We start from the raw sequence: 25,390 nt of genomic DNA on the forward strand, positions 1-25,390 counted from the left end.
GGCAGTGGGAACTGACCCAGCAGCATTGTGAAACTTTCTATTTCTGCTATTTAGATGGCATTCGCATGACTCCTCAAATGGCCGAGCCCAGTTGGCAGTGTGCAAGGCTTGGCCGTGAAGTAAGGCTTTCTGTGGCTTTTGAACCCCCGCACTGGCTGCATAGCAAACCAGTCCACCCATGAGAAAAGCTCATAAAAGGAAGCAAAATCTTCTGGTTTTATAATGAGCTGCATATAACTGGAGGCAGAAGAGAGAGGCAGGGAAGAGCAGAAGGGTTCTTTGCCCCCGCTGATCCATGGCCATTCTGTGTGAGTTATTTTCTTTCTTTTCTTTTCTTTTTTAAAAGATTTTTATTTATTTATTTGATGCAGAGAGAGAGATCACAAGTGGGCAGAGAGGCAGGCAGAGAGAGAGAGAGGGAGAAGCAGGCTCTCCATTGAGCCTGATGTGGGACTTGATCCCAGGATCCTGAGATCATGACCTGAGCCAAAGGCAGAGGCATAACCCACTAAGCCACGCAGGCACCCCCATGTGAGTTATTTTCCTGGATGCTTTTTCCCTCCCAGGAAACCTTCATAGGTAGAGAGAAGGGTTTGCGTTCCTGTCTGTCCCCTTGGAAGACGGGCTTATATCCCCAGATTATGGACACAGACTGAGACACTGCGAAGACACTATGTGCCAGGATATATGATACCCATTGGACTATACTGACTAATTTAAAGAATACAAGCCTTAGATTAAGAAACTAAATTTGAACCCCCTACACAGAAAAGCACAGCCATGCCTCTGGGAGTTTGTACTTGCTGATCCTTCGCCTAAAAGGCTGTTCCCCAAGCTGCCTCCCTCACTTCATTCAGGTCTCTTCAAATGCTACCTCATCTGAAAGGACTCCCCTGCCATCGGTCGTCATTCTGGTCCCCAGACCCTGATAATTTTCTTCATAGCACTTTGCACCCTTTGCATTTTATGCATTTGTTTATTATTGCCTTGTTGTCTGTCTCTTCCCAACAAAAATCTGAGTTCCATGAAAGCAGATTTCCCAGGACTGGAAATATATTGCTTGGGATATAGAAGGTACTCGGTTACTTGTTCGAGAATGAACATGCACCCTTGGGGCATCTGGGTGGCTCGGTCTATTAAGCATCTGCCTTCAGCTCAGGTCAGGATCCCAGGGTCCTGGGATGGAGCCCTACATTGGGCTCCCTGCTCAGCCGAGAGTCTGCTTCTCCCTCTCCTTCTGCCCCTCCCCCTGCTTGTACTCTCTCTTTCTCTTTCTCAAATGAATAAATAAAAAAACTTAAGGAAAAAAAAAAAGAATGAACATGCCCCAATCATAATGTAGTTTAGCTCTATGACTGTAGGCAAGTCACCTATCTACTATTTTATTACAAGTGAAATAGGGATTAAAACAATCTATTCTGCCTACATTCTAGAATCTGCATGCTATGTACTGTATATCTGAGGGCCCAGCTCTTTAGATATCTGGTGTTCTTTGGCTGATAGTTCTCACAGAAGGATCAATTCTGCCATTAAAAACGCCAGGAGAGGGGCGCCTGGGTGGCTCAGTGGTTTAAGCCTCTGCCTTCGGCTCGGGTCATGATCTCAGGGTCCTGGGATCGAGCCTCACATCGGGCTCTCTGCTCAGCGGGGAGCCTGCTTCCCCCTCTCTCTCTGCCTGCCTCTCTGTCTACTTGTGATCTCTGTCTATCAAATAAATAAATAAAAATCTTAAAAAAAAAAAAAACAAAAACGCCAGGAGATGTCTTGTACTAACCAGGGAACATAGGAGCTGTGTTTATCACTCCATGAAAGAAGAAGAAGCAAAAAAAAAAAAGAAAAAAAAAATTTCCTTCAAAATCAGTTTAACATGGAGACCGGTGTGCCCTCTGCTGTTGCTGCTGCCCCCTCACCTGTTGAGTGCCCTGCCCACCTCCACTTGCACAACATACCTGAGTGTGGTGGTTGTGAAGGTCTGTCACCCAGAGGCTAAACCTTTCTGCTTTGTGGGATAGCCTCATGTTATCCACATTAAGAGGATAAGCAATATTGTCTTAGCTGAGCAGTGCCTAAGGGAAGGAAGGCATTTGTAGGGAAGGTCTACGATTACCCTGTTGTTTTGCTGTTGAAAAGACTGAGTTACGGAAGCAGTCACAGCAGTCTGTAGGTTTTTTTCTTGTTTGTAAACTCTGTGTGCTTGTGTGTGAGTGTGTGTATATGTGTGTATGTTTTTTTTTTAAGATTTTATTTATTTATTTGACAGAGAGAGATGACAAGCAGGCAGAGAGGCAGGCAGAGAGAGAGGAGGAAGCAGGCTCCCTGCTGAGCAGACAGCCCCATGCGGGGCTCGATCCCAGGACCCTGAGATCATGACCTGAGCCGAAGGCAGCGGCTTAACCCACTGAGCCACCCAGGCGCCCCATATGTGTATATGTTTTAATCACACAGAACAACATACAAAGCTTGGAAGGAGCAGTGAGATACTCATTCTGATTCTTCCTTTCTTGATATGCTAAGCCAGTGTTTCTCACCCTGGGTCTAACACAGCTCTCAAGTCAGAAATTTTGGAGTGGGCCCTGAATATCATTATTTAAAGCAAACAAACAAATAAGTATATTTGTGATTTTTAAGGTGCATTCTGATTTGTGATCCACGGAGCTAAATTAAGCACAAATAGTTGAGTAACAAAAAATAGGGTGGTAAGTCTAATGAATGGGAACGCCCCATATCCTCACAGAACAGTAACATTGAATGTAGAAGAATTAGATTCAAATTCTGTCTCCACTATTTCTTATTGAAATAGTGGAGAGCCATGACCCAAATTCTCCAAACAAAGGCGTCCTCACCTGTAAAATGAAGGGTAATAGTATTTACCTCATATGACTGCTTGAGGAGTGAGCTCGTGTGTGGGAGAGACCCTACCACTGTGTCCCAAAGATGGTGAGTGACCAGTGAGGATCCCATGAATCTATGCAAGTTCCCTTATCATTACGAGGGCCTTGTTAATAAACCTCATAAGGCTGCTGTGACAACTACTACTGTCTTCCACTCTTTAAGGTTTTATAGGTCACTAAATATTTTTCCATGGCAGCAACAGTCTATAAGGAATACAGAACAAGTACCCCCACAGACACACTTTTTGAAATGAGGAAACAAACTGAGACTGACACATTTGCCTATGACTCCCAGCGGATAAACCACAGACAGACTTAAACCTGAAGCTCCAGGTCCCCAAGCCCGAGTCCTGCTGTCAGACCCGTGCCACCTCCTGCTGGCTCCTGAAGTGTTGGCTTCTGAGTGTGCCTGTAAAGTAATTAAACTTTCATCGGCCACCTGTGAACATGTGTGGCGTTATTTTACTGTCACCTTCAAATGCGCACACCTGCCGAATCTCCATGATTCCAAAGCTTCCCCAGTTCAAGCTCTCCCTGGTCTGTTCGGGAAGCTTCTTTTCCCTTTGAACAGATGGCAGACAGTGCGCTCGGCTTTCACCACAGACTCTGACCCAGCGGCGGAAGCGGCGGTAGCATTCCTGACTCCCAAATCAGGTGACCACCTTCGTGCCAACTGCCTCAGAACCAGAGGCGGACCTGGCAGGGATGCTGTCCCGAAAGCCGGCCTGCCGTGACACGTGCACGTGCATCTTCAGCCGAGAGGACCACATTCTCTGCTTAGAAGAAATGATTTTTGTCCTTTGGGGCCAGGTCGCTGCATCAAAGAAATTATTTCTGGCCTTTTGGGCCATGAGGTCCAGGCAGAACAGTCCAAGAGGAAAAACGCCTCCCTAGTGAGACGGGAGGAAGGATGCTGAAACCTCCCCCCGCCCCAACCCCCGCAGGAACATTGCGTCTTGTTATTAATACAATTAACCTTTCACTGTTACTAATAACCAAGGTCATTTCCCTCGAAAACTTCAGGTTGGTTTCTCGCTGGTACTGAATGCGTGCTCTCACACTGTTTTGTTTCTATCCCACATTCTCTGTCTCTCCTTCTCTCCCTTTTCCGGGTCCTGCCTATAATCTGTAATTCCCATTTATACGACTGTGGGTGTTTCAGGACATCCCCTGGCAGTTATGAAACTACTGACCAGTGGAGCCTTTTCTGCAGATGGATTTCATTCAGGACTCTTGCTATTATATTAATGGGTTTAATTTAAACAGGACTAGCCTTGCTGGCCAAATTACTGCCATTTAAATCAATTGGTTGAAGGGGAAAGACAGCCTGACCAGAGCTATTAGACTTCAATTTATTACTGTATCGGCTTTTAAACTGGGCGAAGCAAGTTTGCTAATGTCTGTCCTCTGTCCTTTGAGCTCGAGTGCAAAAATACAGTAATGAGAGCCTTTGGAGTTAAGAAAAGGGAAGAGGAAGAAGAAAAAAATATATTAATTTTGAGTCAGTGTTTCATGAGCCGAGATCAGGTAGCCCTTGAAAGAATCCCCACCATAGGATCCTGTAGGTGCCTTTGATGTCCCTTCATTAAATGGAGATTCAAATCATCTAACAGATGTATTAGTTTAAAAAGCCTTTTTACTTGGATTTCTCCCCCTTCGTAAAAAATAAGCGCTGCTTTTTTTTTTTTTCCACACATTTCAACCTGATTCAAATAGAAAAGCAAAAGGGAAGAAAATGCTTTAGATGTGCTCTTTTGATTTTTTCCAATCTCGCCTGAATAAAATGGAATGGGAGATCAAGAACACTCAATTAATTGCAACACTGGGTGTCACTAGGAGAGGGAGGGAGAGATGGAGGGGGCATTAGGGATGCACAACCCTTAACAAATGCATAGATTCAAAGAAGGAAGAAGAAGGGGGAATAAAAAAGCGTGTCTGTATTTTATTGCACTCGGTAAGCTTTTCGCTTGTATTTATAGCTGCAATTATATCTCAATGAGGTTTGTCTACAGTGTTGGCTTCACGCTAATTTTCCCCCTCACTGCATTCTTGGAATAGGCTCGGACTGTTTATGAACCAGACATATTGACCTCATTTACAGCTAGCAGTTTAAATCCATAATTTTTCCACCCACAATCCCTCTTTGACATTCCGGCGGTGCGGCCGGCTCAGCGAGACTGAACTAAAAGTCTCACACTTCATTGAACACCATTATGCGGCTTTATGCTTATAAGCCTGTTTCCCTCGGCTGCCTTTCAGCTTTGCTGGAGATCCGTTTGGCCACAGGCCGGCAGTGATTAACTGGAAGAATCCAATAAATCACCCTGTCAGCCAGCAGGCTCTCCTCACTATGTCTACACATCGACATTTGGATTTGCACCTCTCTCTATCTTCCCTTTTCTCTCTCTCTCTCTTTTGATTTTCTATCCCTCTTTCTCTCTCCTCCCCTCTTGCTACAGAGCCATTAAAACACCTCCTTCCCTTCACACAAGGTGAACTTGAACTGCTATTGTGAACGTGCCTCAGTCCCAGGAGCAGCCCTCCGGGGAGATAAACCCTTTGATTTGCACGGTTTTCCCTGCCCTGGCTTTTCTGCCCTCCTCTTCCAATTAATTCACCCCTTAACTCTTAGGGCTGTATCACCGAGCCAGCTGGGGCGCCGGCGAAGGGACGAGCAGGTGGGGACAGGGCCAGGTGCGGAAGAGGAAATTCCAAGGATCCCTGTCAACTCTTGGGCCTCTCTGTGAGCCCAGCAAAGAGGGGGAAGAGCTCCGGAAAAGAAAGGAGCCCAGAAAGGGAGAGAAAGAATGAACAACATTGAACTCTGCTTCCCCGGATGCTGAGCCGCCTGGGTTTAAAGTAGAAAACTAGGTCTGGATCAGTTTCTTCCTGGGGCAGGTGGTGGGGGTGGGGGGAGCAGGCAGGGAGCAATTCTATGTTCACAACTAAATGGCCGTGCCCAAGTGTAGGAGCATTTACGAGACCACTCAAGACCCTGCCTGCATAAAAGGCACAGGGGTGAGCTAATGATTCTGACAAGGGGCGGCCTCCCTTGGCACGGTCACCATCCATGGTGGCTGGGGGCACTGAGCTCTGGGCAGAGTCCAGACAGCCTCACACTTCCCTTTTCTCACGGGTGAGCCGGGTTGGAGAAACAGCCTCTTCTTTGACTTGGCTGGTAATTTCCCGTCCCCATTTCTTTCGTATTCTCCACATGGCCACAGTCTTCTTTTGTCTGGGATTATTTCTGCACTGTGAGCACAAGCATTTGTTTGATGTTCCAGACATCAAATATACTGTACACTCTCCGAGTGGCCAGAGGAAGCAAGAGATTCTTGCTTTTGAAAACTCCACTGGCAAGAATGACAAAAGGCAGTCTGAACTGCAGACACAAAGGATGGGAGAGAGAGAAAGGGCCGGGACCAGTCAGGGGTGATTATGATCCTCCCCTCCCAGCAACACACCGCGGGAAGGGCTGCGCCGCGCGCACATGGGACAGCGGTAAACCACCTGCGTGCGAGAAACGAAATCGATGCGGCCACGAAGGGGTGGCCCACCTTTGTGGATGGGCTTCTAGTTTGTGCTAGCTGAGAGGGAGCCTTTCTTGAGACAGCAGCGCCTTTGTATCCACACCCTCCCCCGAGTGATCTTTAGCAGACTTTTTTTTTTTTTTACTAAACTTTGGCATTTTTGCCAACTGCCTTCTATATTTGTAAGTTAACTAAGTAGATAGATAGGTAGACAGACAGGTGATTACATAATAGACCCACAGAGAGAAACTAGGGAAGGCAACCCTGAGTATCCTGTCTGTAGCACCTGGGAAGCACGATACTGGTACAGAGTGTCTGACACACAGTACAAACTTTAAATATGGTCTTTCTCCTAAACTCTTACACAGCCTGCTAAGTGTAAGAGCCAGTCAGGAGAAGTGGATGTGGCCCTTGGGCATATGGTAACTCTCAGGGTTCATTGTCATTTCCAGGCTGCTTGTCCACTAGGCTCTGTTCTCCCCCACTTGGCGTCTCCAGCCTCATTCTGTTTCATTTCACTCCATCTGACCCACCACCGGTGATGAGTGAGCACGTTTTAACGAAATATCCAAACCACTGTCCAGGAGATGAAACCCGACTTAGTCAGCTGCTGCTTTGCTGACATTCCCAGGCGTTTGCATCGGGGCATGTTGAAGCTACTGATAAAAAAGGATGTAAAAAAATTACTTTGAGGATTCCTTCATATTCCCCATTTCTGTAGATCACAGAAGCAAGGGAGTACCCCTGAGAATACTTAAGTCAAGAATATTGTTTGCATACCTACTAGGCTCCCCAGAGCATATCGTTATATGAAAATTTGAAGACCGCACATGAATTTCTAAGTATAAGGCAAGGAAGCGGGTTTCACGAGCCACCCAGTTATTCCTGTGACTGTAGACAGGTGGGGTGGGGAGTTTGTTCTTTCAAAAAATAACTGTTAGACGTGGAACCGTCCATGACGCTCACGTAACTTCACTGTCAGGAGCGTTAGAGGCGTCCTCGCCTTCAACGGGCATTACAGTCATTGTACAAAGAAAGTTACCACCGCATGACTCAGTTTCTCCATTTGTAAAAGATTCATAAAAGCATTTGCCACTCCCCTGTGGCAGACAACTCTTTTGAGAAAAACAATCTACGTAAAGTGCTTTGTGTACCTTAGAGACAAGGTAATATTGAAATTTATGTCAGCATTATCATTAAATCTTTCCTCCCGGGGACTCAATATTTTTCAATATTGTCTCATTGATTCCACCAGCATCAGAAACAAGAGGAGGAAGAGCAGTATAGTAGCAAGATCATTAAAACATGAGCCAGAGAACTGGATTTTCTTTCTAGTTCTGCTCCAAAATAGCTCCACGACCTCCAGAAAGCTCTCAAGGGCCTCTGTTCTTTCTCCCGTAAAACGAGAGAGTTGAACTAAATAATGCCCAAGGTTTCCTCTGGAATGCTAAGTTCAACAATAGAAAAAAGAGAGTGCCTGTCCTTTGTGCTGTGACTTTGCACAAGCACCTTCTCCAGAGACCTTGTCTTCGGAGTTTTATAAATGTGCTCTCCTTGGTCTCATTTGGCCTCTTGGTTAACTTCAGGTTACTTCCCTGTCTCTTTTTGCTCCTTCTGGCTGGCAGTGTAGGCACTGTCCAGAGTTCCGCCCTTGGCCTTCTCTATAGCCTGCTTCCACAGCTTCATTCAGCTTTGATTACGGTCTCTATGTGCGAGACTGTCTGGTCTCTCTCTGGTCCTGAACGGCATAGCCATCATTCCACCTGCCTTTGATACACATTTCTACCTGAATGTGCCACCAACATCTCAAGTTCCATGGGTGTGAAGGGAATGGATTCAGATTGGCTGATCCTCCTGAATCAGAGTAGTAGTACCTTTATGACTGTACGTGGAATAAAGGATTTAGTGTGGGGTTTAGAGTTTCTGCAGTCATGAGAGCTGGTAGAGGAATGTCTGTAGGGCTCTTGATTCTGTGCCTGGTGTTGAGCCTGAAGTCCTAGGGGTCGGCCAGATTGGCAGTTGGAAAAATAGAGCTGGGTGAGTGTGTGGTCAAGGACAGGAGTAACCACGGAGATGAACGAGAACTCACACATCAATCAATCTCTTACTGCCTCCAAGTGCTGCCATAGGTCACTTGCAACAGAATCCGGTGGCCTTCCCCTCCAAGTGCATTTGTGGTTGGCCTAGACCTTGAGGAAGCTACAGAATATCTGGCAAGAGGAGGAGGAAGAGGTGTATATCCAGGTGCACATAGATCAGTTTCAACATCCACGAGCTGCCGCAATTCTGCCACCCTCCACCAAAATCCAGAGCATAAAATATATATGCTCTGTTTCCCTTCCACTTTCAGGTCTCATGGGACATGTGCCTTGTGGCCAGCACTCGTCCAAAACCACAGGGAAGGGAATTCTGGGAGAGTTAAGAAGACAGAGATACCTCACCCACACAGTGCCCTATTTCCTAATTTTGTTCATGGCGTGACATCTTCCCATGATCCAGATTAAAAACCATGTTGTTCCCTTGTTTCCACATCCAATCAGCTGCTGAAACCAGTCCACTCTACTCAATAAAGATATTGTGACATCTTTTCCATTCATCCAAGCCTCTTTTCTAGTCTTACCATCTTGGTCAGCAGTGAGGAGTTCATTATCTCTTACCTATGGACTATGGCAATAATGGTGATAATCTCCAAAGAGTTCTCAGACACTGTCACCTCTCTTCCCCTTCAGTCTATGTGCAGCTATAATTCTCTTTCTTCTCTGACTGGAAGATTCCACACATGCCCACTGTTCAAGGATAAAGTCAAACTCCCAGGCCTGGTACAAAGACCCTCCACAATCTGGGCTGATTTAATATTTCCAACCATATTTCTCATTGTTGGCTTTCAGGAGACTTAAGGCACATCCACTCTTCCACTGTTCCCTGTCCAGGAATCCTCTGCTCCTCCCTTGCTCACATAGCTCCTCCTGGTTGGAAAGCTTCTTCCCCAATCTTGGGTTCCACTGTCCTCTCGAGAGTGGTTACACCTCTGCTCAGATTCCATTCCTTTCATAATCCCTCTCCCAGACACCTGTAGTCAGTCTCACATCTTCAAATTCTAAAATCAGTGACTGAGATTCCTTTTAATATACATGATCTTGCCTTGAATACATGTCATATGCCCCAAATTTGACCATACATTTTGAAAATGGGGACCACATCTTCTTTATCTTTGTATCTTTCCCAGCACCTAGCTTATGGTGGGCAAGCAGTGAGGATGCTATCCCTGAATGTGACCAAGCTTTCATAAAAAGGACACCACTGGGAGAAAGGCAGTTCAGGGGATCGAACAGCTTCAGCCATGTTGAATTTGGAACTAAACTCCCCAGTACAAGGCTGATGAGAACTACATGAGTTCAGACTCTTTGAGTTGCCAGTAACCAAAACCCAAACTCAGTGCTAGGTTAAATTTTGTTTGTGAGAAAGGAAACTCTTGCTTCATGCAACTAAAGGTCCAGGCGTGACTGAATACAGGGCTCAAACCAGTTTATACTGGGACTTGGTACTTTATTATGGCCTTTGCTATGGCTTGGCCTTGCACAGTTATCCCCTCTGCCTCCTGTCACACAGGATGTTCTGTTACCAACAGTTCGGACACAAGGGCTGGGGGTTCTGCTGATTGGGGCTCCTTGTGTCACAGGGAAGTCTCTGAACAAATCCTTTTGGCAAAATTTGCTGGCTGGTTTAGGTGGGAGTGAGAGGCCATCCCTATTCAAATCAGGCTGAGAGGAGCAGGAGAGATAGATCCTCCAAAAGGAGGTGCAGGTACATCAGAAGAGGGGAAAGGACACCAGGCAAGAAAATCTATAAATATTCTCCCAGTCACTTTGGGAAAGGCCCCCTGAAAGACTCCTGTTTGCTCTCTCTCTCCCTTTGACAGTTTCCTCATCAAGTCTCCGCTCTGTTGTATACCTCTTCCACCATTTCCCCCTCAATGTTTCAACCACCGTGGTCATTCTTTAAAGTTCAGAAGTACTTGGCATTAATCATGTGTTCTCTGTGTTGATGAAACTAGTTCCTGGTGAGTTCCTCGAACATTGGCAACTAAGAATGACTTTTATGTGAATATGGTACCATTCATTCTATCACGTCATGTGCCTTACATCTTCAAGACACATCGCAAACATCATTAACTAATTAGTCTTTAAGTTGCCTCTCTGGACATGGACAGGTATTGTCTGGAATTGCAGATATAGTATACAGGATAGGTTCACAGATTCCAAGAAGACCACCAATGAACTCAAATAATTGCCTCGTGGCGGTTTCTTCCTCAGATGAAAGCCTTTCCAAGGGAAAGCCCAAGTTCACACACACCATGGAAGGAGGGGGGCTGCATGTGCAAATCTCACAACAGCTGCCTGCCACCCAAAGGAAGACATTCATCACTGAAGACATTCATCACTAAACTCTCAGTTTACTCATCATTTGCATTATGGATCACCTGAATAGAATCCCATGCACATATTGGCAGATAACAGTGGTCAGCCCCCCTGTAGTAGCTACATCTAGCAGGATAGATGGCTGCCGAGGAAAGGAAATGAAACTTTTCAACCAAAGAGGAGTGGTGGACAAAAAGAAAAAAGAAAGAAAGAAAGAAAGAAAGAAAGAAAGAAAGAAAGAAAGAAAGAAAGAAAGAGAAAAAGAAAGAAAGAAAGAAAGAAAGAAGAAAAAGGATGAGCCTCTTTGACTCCCTTGGAATTGAGAAAAGTTCTGAGTTACTGGAAAAGCTGAACACAATCCGTCTGGGGTTTTGAGGACTATTCAGGCAGAAACCACCTACTTTACCACCAGGCAAGTGACAGCCAGTGGAAGTCACCATGTTGGCAGGTGGCCAGGGGGCCCAGCTGGACACCAGCTCGCTCTGTTGCCTGCTGGGTGTTCTCCCTCTCATGCTCTCTGTCAGGCCTAAAATGGAAACCGCAGAGTCAGCTTGCCCCCACAGAGCTAGATATAAACACTATGATGAGTGCTTTGCAGGAGCCAAGTCCTTTATGCATCGCAGTGAGGTTATTTGTGATGGTAATAATTCCTCCTCTAACCAGTTCCGTTTCCTGTACCTGGAGATCAGGTGGTCGCTCCTGGATCTCAGTACTTTTTCCTGTAATTCAAGCAAGCATCACATCTTCCTACTGGAGTGTTCATAAGGTTTGAAAATGAGGTCCTGGAGGGAACTCCTCCTAATTGCCAGTGAGTCACTTTCCTTTCCAAGCAAAGAGGTTTCTGTTGGTGACATTAGAGAGCAGGCGCTTGTCTGTATTGTAACAGCTTAATTATAAGTATGGGTATAATCACCCAATCTGTCATTATACCTTTTTTTCCACCCTGAGAATTTGTACTGCAATCACCATAACGCTATAACAACATGAACAACAGACTGTCTGGCCTCCCAGGATCATTGCCTTTGCCATGCCTGGTAGGGATGAGCAGGCGGCTTTGAAAGGAAGACCTGACTCCTATCTAGCAGCGAAAACAAGTCTGGGTCCTTCATCGGGCTTTCAGGGCATCCTGTTCATTTGGCTTCTTTGAAAGGACTGTCCGGTCCCTCGCTTTCCTCCCAGCCTCCCAGACCGCCCCCCGGTTTCATCTGCTTGAAAATTGCACAAGAAGAAACCACCCTTCTGCTATTTTATACCCAAACCAAGCGAAGTGGAAATTGCACGAGGAAACCTATCCATCTGTTATCCCTCGGCTCAGCAGTGGATGGGATTTATTACGCTGTGCATCTTGCCCCCTGCCTCTGCCAGGCAGCCTGTGGGGTGAAGTATGGGTGGGGAGGGAGGCTCGCATCACAGAGAGGGGGCAATTGCCTTGGCGGCAGCATCCGTAGAAGTAGCAAACCTATTTATTACGGAGCGAGAGGCAGGCAGTTACAGAACGGCAGCAGACGGCAGGCAGGAGGAAAGGTGTCGCTGTGGAACCGAAAGTAACTTTGCATCCCACGAGCCACTCACCGCACCATTTCACACGACACCTAGACCTGGCCATGCCCCAGGAGGCCTAGAACCCACTCTTTTGGGTTGAAAGAACAGATTTTAGAGGGAAACCTTATGTCTGGAGAGACTATGGGCATTCATCCATGACCTGGTCCCGTGTGTCAATAATTTATAAGAAAATGGCTCCAGGATGAAAAGAAACAGTGCCTGGGGGCTAGATACTTGTTAGGATCCAGGAGAATTTGTGGCAGCCTCCTACACTTTACGCTCACTACACCGGGGTGGTCTCAATATAGCTGTTGTTGGCCTGTCCATGATGGATACGTACAACGGGTCCCTTGTTGGCATTGATGATTCTTTCGTCATAAGGAAATGACTGACTAAGCCCCACACTTTGTCAAGGTTGAACCACGGAAACTAAACTTAGTACTTCAGATTCTCCTTTTCCTACTTTGTTTATGGACCTCTTTATCCTCCCAGAATATATAGTTATTTGTGTTTGTGGATTTTCTTTGATCCATAATGGGTACTCCAGGCACAAAGAAAACATCGGAGATTTGACTCTTCATCAGTAACGATAGTCCTCACAGACCATCAAATATAATCTAATCCTTTAATGTTGTTTCACGGCTGCCCTCAGGCTTTAAAAGAGATAAGGCAATTAGTGGAGGATCCATTTATTTTTTTCTTTATCAGGTTGAAATTTTAACTAGCATCATCAAGCCTGCCAATATCTCCTTAAAACAAACCTCGTAAGGAGGGTGTATGAGATCTTGGCATTCAAGGGCCATATTAATGCCACATGTTGTGTAAATTTGTCATTCTTTCTAACAGTACAAAGCTAGGCCCTTTTTCATTGACTCATTTTTTTAATTTGTTCATTCATTCAAGAATCCCTTACTAAGCCAGATACTTACTATATTGTGTTGGGGATAAAAGTCTTAACAAAATAGACATGATCCCTATTTCTATCACGTATACAGCTCAGGGATGGGGACAGTCAAGAAGATGGCCGCTGTTTTGTGATTGGGAGAATTTAAGATAGGCCTGTAGCCCAGAATTGCAGGTCAGCGTTAATAAATTGAGAATAACAAGAAAGAGTATTCCTTTCACAAGAAACACAAATGGCCGATATTGGGAGGTGAGAGACACATGGGACTTCAAAGGAATGTGAGAGAGGGAGAGAAGATGTTGAGGAATTGGCATGCGTGATTATGGAGGCTGGCAAGTCCAAACGCGTAGGGTTGGCCTCCAGGCAGGAAATCTGAGGAAGAGTTAATGTTGCAACTCACGTCCAAAGGTGGTCTGGAGCCAGAATTCCTTCTTCCTCAGGGGATCTCAGGCTTTTTCTTTTAAGACCTTCAACTGCTTTGATGAGGCCTACCCATTCTATGCTTTCCTTGAAGTCTACTGATTTCAGTGTTCATTTAATCTAATAAATACCTTCACAGTGACATCTAGACTGAGATTTGACTAAATGTCAGTGTGTCAAGCCAAAGTGACACATTGAATTAGCCATCACAAGTAGTAAACAACTCATAAAGGACCTCGTTAAACATTATTAAGGAGTTTGACATTTATCCCAAGAATAATCCGCAACCATCTGGGATGGGGTTGAGGTCATTTCACAGTGGTGAGAGAGTAAGAGATGCTGTTTCGGAAAATGACTCTGGCCTCATCATGCAGAAGAGAACACTGGAGGAGGGGCCAAGCCCGGAGACCAGAAGACCAGAGAGGAAGCTGTTGTAATAATTTCAGTGAAAGGAATCATTTCCTGAATGAGACAGTGACAATGAGAACAGAAGGAAATAGATTCAAGTTATGTAATAGATTCGATTGTTTGGGTTTTGTTTTGTCTTATTTTAGGAAAGGGATAGAATAAGGAAGACTTTACAGCTGGTTAGCAAGACAAGCAACATAATCAGTGGCACCCAGTGCAAAAAATAAATGATGGGTTACTTGTTCAAAAGATGGGGAAAAGTTTGGATTTTCCTGCAGTGTCTCTCAACCTGGTGTAGTGTGTTTTATTTGCTGTTGCATGTAGTTCTTCCTTGGGCATTGGAATATTCTGAGGGCATGTGGAGATCCTCACAGGAGTCCAGAGCCTGACCCCACTGCTCAGTGGATGGGTGTATATGACCATACCCATGACCCCGCCCACCCTATCTCACCATCTTATCAAGCTTCGTAAAACACAGGTTCAAAGAAAAATAAGAATAGTTTCAGGACAGCAGTGGGAGCATTAAATCCCAAGGATGAGGCCCTTCTGGGCGCAGGGTTCTGTGTGACTGCATAGGTCACCCATGCCAATGCCATGGAAGCTGACCCTTCCAGTGAGAAGCAGAGGGTATGCTGAGAGGGTATGGAAAGAATAAGGATGATACCAGTTTTCTGTCTTGACAAAGCTGGAGTATGGCAGTCCGATTAACATAGAGAAAAGGAGAAGAACAGGTCTGGGGCTCTGGGACTTGTGGCCATGGATACATCGAATATGTAAGAGTAAAGTCCAGTAGGTAGCTAGAAAAACGCACTTGAATCTAAAAAAAAAAAAAAAATCTGGGCTAAAGACTTAAAATTGCATGTAATCAATATATAGATTGTACTTAATCATGTACTCTAGATGCAGGGACAGGTCTCTGCTTGTCAACATATATATGGCCATTTCACAAAGACAGAGATCTGGAAGAACCGAGGTAGTCTATGGATCTAGAAGCTGAGAGCCCACTGGCTGTCATGGGAATGAACATTCTCACTCTGAGCTCTCTCACCCCAAATGAGCTGAAAGACTCTTACTGCTCAAGTGGGCAAGATGGCACCCAGCAAGGTCCTGGTCTTGGGCTCAGAAGGACCCAGCCAAGGTCCTAATATTTCCCAGCTGTGTCACCTTGCAGAAAGCACTTAGTCTCTTGTACTAAGCCGTTGTCACTTTGCTTTGTCAAAATCAAGATAATTCAATATCTCTCACTTTGTTGGTATGCAAAAAGAGACTATTGGCACGAAATTATCTTCTTGCTGTAAGAGATCTAGGCAGCTTGGAAAGCTACATTAGTTCTTTCTTGTCACCAGACACTAAAAGGTATATGAAAACGGAAGTATTCTGGATGGCATCTGAGTGCCTACCTGAAGATTGTGTAGTCGTGAGCAGCCCTTTATGACTCAACATTATAAATGATGGCTGTTTTCCTTGAACCAAGCGAGGTGACCATAGATAGCTCCTATTTCCACTTCTCCCAGTCTAACTATTTGACGGGGCCCACCCTCTTCTCTGCCCACTGATTGCATTGTCTTTACTGCTCCTGCTCCTCCAGCCACCCCTGTCATCAGCTGTCTAGGGTCTCATTTATTAGGCCATCCCTCGTGATTCCTGCCATGCTCTGTCTTCCCTGCAAGAGGCACTAGGTTGCGGGAAAATAATTAGTAATCTAAGCACTGCAGGTCTGATGAGACACCTGCAGCATAATCATCCAAATCAAATATTTGGCTCGGCTTCTTCAGATGCTATATCTCTTCCTGCAACTGCTGAATGGCAGCTTAGCCGAACTTGTACTGAAAATGAAGAACGCATCCGAGGGAGGAGGGATGCTTCCTGCTTGGTTTTGCCACAGTCTGTCCCAGGGTAGCTGTCTGCAAGGCTGAACTCCCATCTCCCATGTTCAGACTGTTCCAGTCCCATCAGCCGGAAGGGACAGTTGGGCGGGGGGAATGGGACGAGACAATTTAATTTACCCAAGTGGCTCCAGAATGAATAGTTGTGCCACCAAGGAAACACCCAGTTGTGTCCTCTGGAAATCATCACTATCTGACACAGGGGTTGGCAGCTTTCTGAGTCCCTGGGAAGATATCTGCTTTTACAGAGCATCCATTCATCCTCATTATTCCACAACTGAGAACACCGAGGCTCAGTCTTCAGAGTTTTTCACTGGAGACTCAGGACGAGAACCCTCAGCTCCTCCTGCCTGATTCAGCGTCCCCTCCACTAAGCCCGATCCTACACCCAGCCATGCACGGTAGCTGCATCACTGCCCCTCTTTGTTCGGTATAGTTTCTAGATTGTGTGCTGCCTTCCAAGCTCTTTTCGCTTAGAAAGCCATATAACAGTTAAGAATCAGAGAAGATTCTAGTTGGGCCCATTTCATTAGTTTAGCTGATTTTCTTAGCTTATACTTTTCCTGGACCTACCAAGATATTGTCCAAGAACATACCCAGAAAGTTATTTTCTTCTTTGTTTTGAGTTCTTAAAATATTAGTGCGAATAATGTAAGACGAGCTTAGGCTCTCTGACTGGGTTAACTTCCCCTCTTATATAAGCCATAATACCCTTCATGTCCTCTGAGAAGCACTGAATCCAATTGAAAATAAGTTGTTTTTGTTAGGACTTGTTTATGGTCTGTCTGTCTCAGCAGATTGGAAAGGCCACAGGGCAAGAGGCCATGGTCATTGTCCTGTCTACAGCCACATGCTCAGCACTCAGTATTTGTTCAATAAATATCTGTAGAAAGTTTCAGATAACTTGGAATTATAGAGAGAGCTGTCAATTTGATGGCAGGGAGGCAGCTAGGGAGTCCGTAATCTATCCTCTCTTTTTACAATGAGTAAACAGACTCACAGACAAAGTGACACAATTTCTTTTTTTTTCTTTCAAATTTTATTTATTTATTTGACAGAAAGAACACAAGTAGTCAGAGTGGCAGGCAGAGAGAGAGGAGGAAGCAGACCCCCCACTGAGCAGGGGACACCCCCCCCCCACATGGGGCTCCATCCTAGGACCCTGGGGTCATGACCTGAGCCAAAGGCAGACACTTAACCAACTGAGCCACCCAGATGCTCCAAGTGTCACAATTTCTTGACCAATTTATTCACGCCATGTTTATTGAGCGCATATTCTATGCTTGATGGATGTGGTTACAGAGACCGTTGAGACACATATCACTGCTATTGGAGAGCTTATAGTGCACAGGGAGGAATATGCAATTAAACAGATAATTACAATACAATGATGTAAGTGACAGGGCAGAGATGCAAGAAATAGTCTGCATACAGAAATCGGGACAGGCTTCCCAGAAAAGGAAGTCTGAGCTACGTCTTGAAGGATAAATTGAGCCTGTCAATCAAAAAAGAGGGAAAGTCAGTTCAGGCAGAGGGAACAACATTTATGAAACCTTAAAACCATAAGAGCATACATAGAAGGATCGAAGAAACTTGGGCTAGTCTGATAGCGATATAAGGAAATGGGCAGAAGGGGGCTCAAGAGAAGGAGGCGTGGACCCAGAAATTGAAAAGTGAGGATTTGGGCTTAGACCAGTGATCCTCAAACTTTACTGAATGTAAAAATCACCCAGGGGTCTTGTTAAAATGCAGATTCTGACACAATAGGTCTAGAAATTCTGAGTTTCTAACAAGCTCCCAGGTGACATCAGTGCTGCTGGGCTTAGACTTCACCTTAAGAAAAAAAGCACAAGGAACCCGGCAGCCTGTAGAGATGTTGTATAACACAATGGTTCTCAAAGTGCACACCCCACATTTTTACTTCTCACACCAACCTACTGAATGAAAAACTCTATGGGAGGCCCAGTGTTCTGTATTTGTACAAGCCCTCCAGGTGATGCTGAAAATTTGCCTAAAGTGTGAGCACCACCAAACTAGGACAATAACCAGATTTTCTTTGTAGAAATAAATCAGATAATAATCAGATTTGCTTTGTAAAAGATGACTCTGGTTAGGATCACTGGACCCTGTGTCCAGCACTCCTTTCCATGACAACCCAAAAAAATGATAAAATGATTCAAAGATCTCTAAGTACAATATTTTAGATCCAAGAATATTCTGAGATTTCAAAATGACAAGGTTGTTAATGAGGAATAAATTTTCTCCCACTACATTCAGAATCATCTTTATGATTAAAATAGCATGAATTACCCTGTGTTTGATGACATCTTTAAATGTTAGTAATTGAACGGCACATTTAATGACTATAAGTAGAGAATTAACACAAGCTTATATTCAGAAGTCAAAGTTGACCTTAACCAATTAGTTTTTAAAATTGTTTAGAAACAACTTGTGCATTTTTTATTATATACTCTTCAGGTACAGCTACAGCAGGTAGAAAATGAAGAAGTGAAATATTTTACCTGAGTTTGTGCTTAGACTCAGGGAAATTTTCTGTTCATGATTTACCCTAGAACCGTATCATGGGGATCTGATAACCTTAAAAGAATCCAAATTTTGGAGGCGCCTGGGTGGCTCAGTGGGTTAAAGCCTCTGCTTTTGGCTTGGGTCATGGTCTCAGGGTCGTGGGATCGAGCCCCGCATCGGGCTCTCTGCTCAGCAGGGAGCCTGCTTCCTCCTCTCTCTCTCTATCTGCCTCTCTGCCTACTTGTGATCTCTGTCAAATAAATAAATAAAATCTTTAAAAAAAAAAATCCAAATTTAAAAAAAAAAAAAAAAAAAACATCCTGCCTAGGGTTCTCTCTCCTTTCACTGAAGGTAATATTGTGCAATGCTGAAGTAAGCAAAAGGGATTAAACGAATGAATGGATCAATTAATCAGTTAATTTAAGTGAAGGCAAACAGATATGCATGAACAAAGGAAAGAAGGAACAAATAAATAACACTAAATTAGAGAATATAGAAGACTAATTTTCTTATATGAGAGCCTAGAACACATTAGAATCAACAGGAAGGCTTTTAAAAATTTCATGCCAAGGCCTCACTCTGGATTAATTAGATGAAAATCTGTGTCATAGGACCCAGGCATCAATATTTTTTCCAAACTTCCCTGGTATTTCTCAGGTACTAATCAGGTGTGATATCCCTTGGCCTAAAAGGCTTGAAGCTTCCATTCATAGTATTTTATATAGTTCAAATTGTAAATGACACTCCATATTTTTCAAGTCTTTCGGCGTTTGCAGAGGCCTGGCCTCTCACATTCTAGCGGTCAGCACTGTGGTCTATGTAAGTAAGACAGGAAGTTCAAACATCACTATGTTGCTGGAACCCAGGGCTATATTAAAGTGGAAGAAGATGAGAACCAGACACAAAGATAGTAAATTAGAAGATCTTGGGGAGTAAAATTCCTCCCTGACAATACAGAAGGTGACAGTTCTCTAAAGGGAACCCAGAAGCACCTACAGGGTGCTGGTGGCCATGAAACCATGCCTCACCACGCCAGGAGTCATTTTCCAGCCGATGAGGATATGTGCTGTTTGCAGAAGCAGCAAGTGTGGGTGATGCACACCTGTTTTAATTGCTTCATGAAGCATTGTGAGATTTTTGTCCGAATCTAGAAATGACACAGAGGCTTCCACTGGGCTCTGGATATTACAGATAGGCCAGATGGAATCCTGTCGCCTATGTGATTGAGCACATTTTTCATGTGAAAGTAGAAACCAATGGATACGTCATCTGTAGGGTAATCTGGGAGGACATTTTTCTTCATTCCATCCAGTGGACCATGCAGAAACACCTGTTTCATATCTTGGAATCATTTGCAACTGCTCTCTAAGTAATAAGTGTTGAAACAATATTATTAAGCCACTTTTTAAAATTCATATACTTGGGCATTGAAGAAAATATAAAATTAAGAGCTTGTTTCGCCATTTCCACCATAACGCTCAGTTTTGGCTAATTAAACATGCCTGTCCTCGCTTGTAGGGACCAACTATCTTTGCTCAGGACTATAGGGCTTCCTGGGATGAGGGAATTTTAGTGCTAAAACCAGAAAAGGCCAGGAAAACCTGAGACCGGTTGATCACATGACCTGAGACATTGAAAGGTTCGATGATTTCTCAGTCACATCACCTGGGGATAGAGTTCTTTCTGGATTTCCACCCAGATATTTAATGTATATTCACTTGAGCAAATTGTGGCACTGTGAGATACACTGGGGCCCATTTGCGGAAGTCATTGTGGAGCCAAAGATCACCCAAGGAGATATGTCACTTGCGAGTGACTGTAGGAAGCATGGCCATATGTATCCAGAGGGCCCAGGGTCCATTAGAGACAGATGCTTCTCTGAAAGAGCCATGAATAATCTCTCTCATATTCCCACTCAGGGTTGGATTCAATGCCCAAGGTTGAATTCAGTCTTATTTTCCATTATCTCAAAGAATACCAAAGAAAACTGAAGTTGAGTTAACTTCAGTTTCAACGTAAACACATTCAGTATCACGATTTGCAACTGGTTTTGGAGAAACCAATAAGCCACATTTGAATCTGGTGAGTGGGACGGTCTTTATTAGACCATCGAGGGAAGTCCTGACTAGAGTTCTAAGAGTGCTTTGCAGACCTTAATGTCTACTGGAATCACCTAGGGAGCTTGTGCAGCCTGTGACGCTGAGTGGGCAGAGGTGGGCAGAATTCTGCATCTCTAACAGGCTCCAAGGTGACTCCGGGTGGCCCAGAGACCCCACCCGGATGGATGGTAGGGCCCAGGGCTCAGAGGTTTGCCATTGGACTTGGGGCAGGACCACAGGAGTGCTCTCCCTCTGCCTTCTCCGTGCTTTCCAACAGAAGCAGCTATCTTTATTGATACAGAAATACCACATGAGAATTTGTTTGCAAATGTATTCCACTGCTTTAAAAAAAGAAGAAAGAGAGGAAGGAAGGAAGCAAGCCACAGCATTAAAAAAATTTATGCCAGTATGAAAACAAGTAATTCTGCAGGAGCATGAAAAGAGCTCCCTACAAACAATGCCGCCATGCACTGATGTTCCCTTCAGGTCGGGTGAGGACACTGACCCAGCCCGAACGTCTAGTGCCTCATCACCCACTTTCCGACAGAGCATGGTGCGAGCTCTGTGGCAGCAACGCCAAATCTGTAGTTTAATTAAAAAAAGAAAAGGGAAAACAAACCTCTCTCCAAACATAGAACAACAAAAGAAAAGCCCTCATAGGGGATGGCCCCGTAGACCCCAACTAAATGATGAGTTTCATTTGTAGAACCTTCCACCTGACCCACGTAAACAGGAACAAAAACAGATGGCTAGTAGGCCGTACCCTGTGCCAATTTCAGGAGGGAGCCACTGGCGAGATGTAGGTTGTAGGTGGATGGGGCCCAGCTTAATTAGGGAATGTTTCAAAATCAAAGCAGAATAGAGCTGTTCCTGCAAGAGGGTCTCTTCGGAGCAGGGGGCCCATGAGAAGCCTTTTGTGTAAGCTTACAGCATCCTTTATACAATCAGAAAACTTATTAAACTTGAGCATAGAACCACTGTGGGTTCAAAGACACCTAGGCATCTCTCACTAGAGCAATATTCCCTAAGATTTTATTTGATTTAATTATTCATAATGGGACTTAATGCTTTTTTTGGTACTATACTCATCTTTTAAAGGGCACTGCAAGGTAGACACTGAGACCAGTAGCTCAGGACTGGAGAACGCCTGTTGCTAACACACAGCTAAAAGTTGCTGCAGGCTTCACCTCCCAGATGTGGGACAAAGGCAGTTCGGATGGAAATAAAGTGGTTAATGAAGAAAGATATGTATAGACAGGCAGGAACTGAGAGAATTATGAAAATTAATTTTCCATGAGGTCTGGAAATGAGATCTGCTTGCACAATTCTAGATCAGTGTCCGCTGGGGAGGCAAATGAACTCGGCCACACATCATGTGAAGGGAATTCAGGTTTGAAAACGAGGGATGATCTCCCTCTCAGGACACAGCTTCTCTGAGCCTTACGGAAACCAGGGACAGGTGCTGTGGTCTACTTGATCATTTAAATTAGTCCTTGTGGCTACCAAGGTGAACTTGGGTCATTGCTAAGAGCTGAGATAACATGTCAGAAGGTCCCTGATAGCAGAGTTTGTGCCTGTGGATGAGATGCTTACCAAAAAATTAATTAATTAAAAAAATAAAATGGAGTTCATTGTTAGTCATTTAAAATAAGGTTCTCACACAAAAGTGTACAGCAAGAAGATCTGGGAGCAAAGGGCCTTCATGCCACATGGCAGCGAGGACTAGGACCTGAGGAGCCACTTCCTTTACCACATTCGAGTGTCAGCTCACTGCAGTTTTGAATTGGCTTCCAGCCTCACCCCCCTAGGCAGGTGACTTCGCCATCCCTGATAAAAAAGGGTAAAGAAAAGAGAGAGAGAGAAGTTAATTATCAAAGGAATTATTTTTTCCCCTGGGATGACCCTGTGCTTTCCAGGTGACAGAGTTGACAGAAGACAGCACTCACTAATGAATTTCCATAAATAAGAAGAAAGCCAAATGCCCAGGTGGCACTTTCTTGGAGGTACTTAATTTATTAAACAAATATTTATTGGTAAAGTATGAGGTGAATAAGACTGTGCTTTGTTTTGTGTTACTGTGGCATATTCAAATAATTCTGATACATGGCTGGATTCCCCTTGCTCCCTTGGGACTTATTCCCGGGCCTCTCCCATTGGTGGGGGTGGGGGTGGGGGGCAACTGTGAACGGAGGATGCAACACAGAGGGTGTTGTGAGCATGTTACCAGGGCAGCTCGGGCTCTGTCTGCCGGAGGCCCTCTGTGGCATGGTATGGAACATGCCTCAGCCTTGTCCTACCTTAAGGGCAAGAAAGGTATGACATGTATACATCACTTCCCACTGTCATTTGGTGAGAGGTCCTCACAGGGTATTAACTCCCAGCCTGCCTTGTGTGTGGTCTGGACACACCCCCAGAGATCAGAGGAAGCCCTCAGACAGTCGGTGGCTGATGTTTGCCCTCAGAAACTGCCAACTTGTAGGGAAGCACTGAGTCTTGAGGGTATATACGTGGTCACTGGCTATACTGAGTATAGTCTCATTGGGAAGATAATAATGAGTACATTTATTGAATGAATGTCTGTGTTTAAGTCTCTATATTTGGCATTTTCCATTTAACCTTCACAAGTGGATGAAGTTGGGTCATACTAGGATATCCATTATGTGGGTAAGGAAACTGAGGCATGGAGGCATTAAACAATTGGGCCGCGATTACCACTTACTACCTAGGTAGTAAGTGGTAATTGTCATAGTCATCCAGACAGGATGGCTCCAGAGCCCACATTTGTAACAGCTTTTCTCCATTGCTTCTCTCTATGACTCATGAACAATTAAAAAGACCAATATGAGGCAACATAAAGGGATATCCTTGCCTCAGTCTCAAGAGATGCTTTCTTTCTGGAGGCAATTGCATTTCATGGAGGACAAAGACATAATCCAAAGGAATATGTGTCTAATAATGGAACCACTAGCCCCGGCGACAATGATAGAGCTTCTAAGGGACTGGAGGAACTTCGGTACCGAAAGCTCCGTGTGGGTAATGACTCTGAGGGGAGTATCACTTCCCCCAGCCGTGCACATTTGGAATAAAAAGCCTCTGACCCCTGCACTGAACTACAGTCCAATAATGCTGACCTTGGATAATCAGAAAAATGAGCAAAGTTATATGAAGAACACTGTCCATCCCAGAACTCTTTTTTTTTTTTTTAAGATTTTATTTATTTGACAGACAGAGAGCACAAGCAGGCAGAGAGGCAGGCAGAGAGAGAAGAGGAAGCTGGCTCCCTGCTGAGCAGAGAGCCCGATGCGGGGCACGATTCCAGGACTCTGAGATCATGACCTGAGCCGAAGGCAGAGGCTTAGCCCACTGAGCCACCCAGGCACCCCCCCAGAACTCTTTATGACCACAAAATATCTAGCGGCAGGGGACTGCTCAAAATGCAGTATACCCAGAGGGTGGAATACAATGCAGCTTGTAAGCAGCTGAGGGAGCACTCTAGAGAAAATTCCTGTACAAACTCATTGGTTTCCAAAAACCTGTTTGGAAATTTACTTGTTTACAAACCCAGTTGGACACTATAAAAATGACTCCTAATGCCTTCTGTCTGTGGCAGGCAGAATTGGTATGCTTTTAGTTCCAAACCTTAGCTTTCTTTCATTCTTTGAACTTTGTAAATCAAAAATTTATCACAGGGAAATTTCTGTATTTACGGACATGAAGGAGACGTGCATAAAACACCACTAGGTGAAAAGCCAGTTAAAAACAGCATTTTTGTTATGAGACCAATTTTGAAATTAGGTATACTCAGACACAGAGGGTGTCAGGCACGTAAATCGGAATGCTAACAGGGGTTATCACTGCCTGGTGAGACTCTGGGTGATTTTTATTCTGTTTTCTCTTTCTAGGTTTCTAATTTTTCTATCCTAAACATATATTCTTTCTCTCTCTTTCTGTGTGTGTGTGTGTGTGTGTGTGTGTGTGTGTGTTTACCTGGAGCAAAATTTAAGATTTTGGTAAAATATGGCGGCATGAGAAACTGGGGAAATCTTCTCTCCTTTCTGCAACCAATATAGCAAACGTAAGGAAGAGTTTGATATTAAGGGAACCTGAGTCCCTGACTTGTTTCTGCCATTTGTTACCTTTATAGCTTGACCTCTTGACCCTTTCTCTCTTGTATCTACAAAATGAGGATGACAAGATGTCCCACTGGGTAAATTATAATACACGACACTGGTTTGGGGGATTATCAGACTCTCTGGGAATGGTCTTCATTCAAACACAGTGGGATGACAGGGAAACATGCTCTGAAAATTAAAAGGCACGGATGGCATGAATGCTAGAAAGGGGACATCCAGGATTTTTAACCCCACTGCGCCACCCAGGCACCCCACGCCCAGGATTTTTAGAGCGGGAAGATGCTAGCGTCCAAAGAGAGCCGTCAGTCAGTGAGGGGCGCTCTGGGAGGAAGAGCCCAGACACCATGTTCCCATCAGCCCAGCCAACAGCCTGACTTTCAGCAGCCCCAGATTTGCTGGCTTGGGCTGCTCATCCCACCACTCGTTGGGGAAATTTCCAGAATCTTCCTGAGATTTTTCAGGAAATCTTCCTGAGATTGAATCTCAAGAAGTGAGAGAATCTTCCTGGCATTTTCCCTTCTGAAGAACTGTGAAGTAACAGGTTAGTGTCCGCTGTGGTAATTATGCAAAAGGCTAACTGCTATTTTTCTTGGGGAAGCTGACTCCCAGAGGCCTCGGATCAAACACTGTGTC

The 25,390-nt window shown here is 44.7% G+C and overlaps 1 long non-coding RNA gene across 1 annotated transcript in view; it reads left to right on the forward strand.

Moving 5' to 3' along the window:
* The first annotated feature begins 207 nt into the window (after positions 1–207).
* Positions 208–25,390, forward strand: part of LOC309845959 — a 121,207-nt gene continuing 96,024 nt past the window's right edge. The window contains exon 1 of the long non-coding RNA XR_014301622.1: positions 208–308. This is a non-coding gene — a long non-coding RNA (uncharacterized lncRNA). The remainder of the gene's footprint in view (positions 309–25,390) is intronic.

This window comes from Mustela nivalis (assembly GCF_964662115.1).
Source record: "Mustela nivalis genome assembly, chromosome: 13".
In the NCBI taxonomy this organism is placed as follows: Eukaryota; Metazoa; Chordata; class Mammalia; order Carnivora; family Mustelidae; genus Mustela; species Mustela nivalis.